This window comes from Vigna radiata, chromosome 8 (genome assembly GCF_000741045.1).
Source record: "Vigna radiata var. radiata cultivar VC1973A chromosome 8, Vradiata_ver6, whole genome shotgun sequence".
NCBI classification, from domain to species: Eukaryota; Viridiplantae; Streptophyta; class Magnoliopsida; order Fabales; family Fabaceae; genus Vigna; species Vigna radiata.
In genome coordinates, this window is record NC_028358.1 from 12,555,028 (window position 1) to 12,557,411 (window position 2,384).

The 2,384-nt window shown below is 42.2% G+C and overlaps 1 protein-coding gene across 2 annotated transcripts in view; it reads left to right on the forward strand.

The window, feature by feature from the left end:
• The window catches only part of LOC106770239 (glycinol 4-dimethylallyltransferase-like), a 27,132-nt gene that overhangs the window by 11,565 nt on the left and 13,183 nt on the right, over positions 1 to 2,384 (forward strand). The window lies entirely within an intron of this gene.

The following is a 2,384-nucleotide window of genomic DNA, read 5'->3' on the forward strand; positions in this document are numbered from 1 at the left end:
TTCCTTTTAACTCTTTCAAATTGGGTTATCAATTTGTATATTTATACTATTGTAATCCAATGATCAAATCAATTCATTTCAAATACTTTCTATATGGTATCAGCCTAAAACGATCCTCTTCGTTTTTTTTTGTTTTTTTTTCCTCAACACAGGACGTCGCTCCTTCCTTTTTTTTTTTTTTTTGCCTCCCATGGCCAACAACAATTCTTCATCTATTAGCAATCATCATGAGCCATCAAAACCATTCACTTGCATCACCCTTAGCAGTATCACCAAGCTTCTACCCTCAAATTACCTCACTTGGAAACTTCAAGTTGAAGCTCTTCTTGATGGCTATGATCTTATCAAATATCCAGATGGATCCTTTCCTATGCCGCCGATGACGATCTCCACCACCGGTGTACCCCTAACTCCGAATCCTACTTATCAAACTTGGCGTCGACAGGACCGTCTTATATATAGTGCTCTCCTCACCACTTTCTCCCCTGAAGTGGCATCCCTGGTGTCTCAAACAACGACATCGCATGATCTTTGGACTCTTCTCCAATGCACCTATGCCAAGGCATCTCGTAGCCACCTCAAGCAGTTAAAGGAGCGTCTCCACACGGCATCCAAAGGTACCCAGTCCATCACCACCTACATGCATTCTTTGAAGCAAACTGCAGATCTCCTTGCCTCACTTGGCTCTCCTGTCTCCGTTGAAGACATGACTGACCATGTCTTGCGTGGCCTCGACGATGGTTATAGAGTTGTTTTTGACGACGTCAATGCAAGGGACACTCCCATTCTTTTTGATGACCTCCTCGAGAAGCTTCTCATTCAAGAACTCTCTCTTGTTGCTGCTCAACGACAGGTTCCTACTCCCATGACAACCTTGAATGCACAGACTCGACCCAACCATTATGATAAAACTCGATCTAGGCAATTTTCTACATCATCATCCTCACGCCCTGGCAATCACAAACCGTTTCTTGGTCGGTGTCAATGGTGCAATGTCAAGGGCCATGTTCTGTCTCAGTGTCACACCTTCAAGCAGCAACACCCTGGTGTCCCGATGCCTCCTCGTTCCTCCTCTGCTAACCCTAGACAGGTTCAGGTTCATACTGCAACCGCTGGCACTTCTCAAAATAATTTGTTTGGTTGATAGTGGAGCGACGCATCATGTCACCAATGATCTTGACAATCTAGCGCTTCATCATCCGTAAACGGGTCCAGACTCATTGTTTATGGGCAACGGTTCAGGTTTAAACATCACTCATTCTAGAACACTTTTACTTAATGATTTATCCCTCTCCCACACTTTGTGTGTTCCTTCCATGCAACAAAAAATCCTTTCTGTCTCTCAACTCACCAAACAAACTAACTTTGCTGTTGTTTTCTTGCCAAACTCTTTTTATGTTAAGAAATTGCAGACAGGTCAAATAACCCATAATGGCTCATGTGTGGATGAACTCTATCTCTGGCGAGCCAACTCTCCGTTAGTCTAGTTTGTCCGCATAGACTCCTCTGCTTCATGGCACCATAGACTTGGGCATCCCTCCTCTTCTATCTTCATATTTATTCAGCAGCATTTTTCTCTGGGTTCAAATAAATTCCAGCAATCAGATTGCAACTCATGTCAAATTAATAAAAGTCATAAACTTCCTTTCAACGAATCCACTCTTAAATCATCTTATCCTTTGGAAATAATTTTCTCTAATGTATGGACTTCCCCTGTTTTATCCATTGATGGTCTTCACTACTATTGCATGTTTGTTCATCATTTTACTCGTTATATTTGGCTATATCCGATAAAACGTAAATCTGATGTGCAAACTCTGTTTCCCAAATTTAAGTCGCTTGTTGAAAATTTCTTTCATCGCAACATCAAAATTCTTTACACGGATAATGGTGGTGAATATATTGGTCTTCGTCCATTTTTAAGCACTCATGGAATAAGTCATCACACCACCCCACCTCATACACCTGAACACAATGGAATTTCCGAACGCCGGAATCGGCACATTGTTGAAACTGGTCTCTCTCTTCTCCACCACTCAGGTTTGCCCCTCACATATTGGCCTCACGCCATGACAACAACCTCCTATCTCATAAATTGTCTCCCAACACCAATTCTTGGGTACCAGTCACCTTATTCCAAATTACTCAAAATTAGCCTGGATTATCATAAGTTAAAGTGTTTTGGTTGTTTGTGTTTTCCCTGGATTAAACCATATGCTAACCATAAACTTGTACCAAAGTCTGTTATGTGTGTTTTTGTAGGTTACTCGGCGGATCAACATGCATACCTATGTCTCGATCCAACCACAGGAAGGATCTACACCTCTCGCCATGTCAAGTTCGTTGAATCTGAATTCCCGTATAGCTCCCTAGCACCTCAAGCC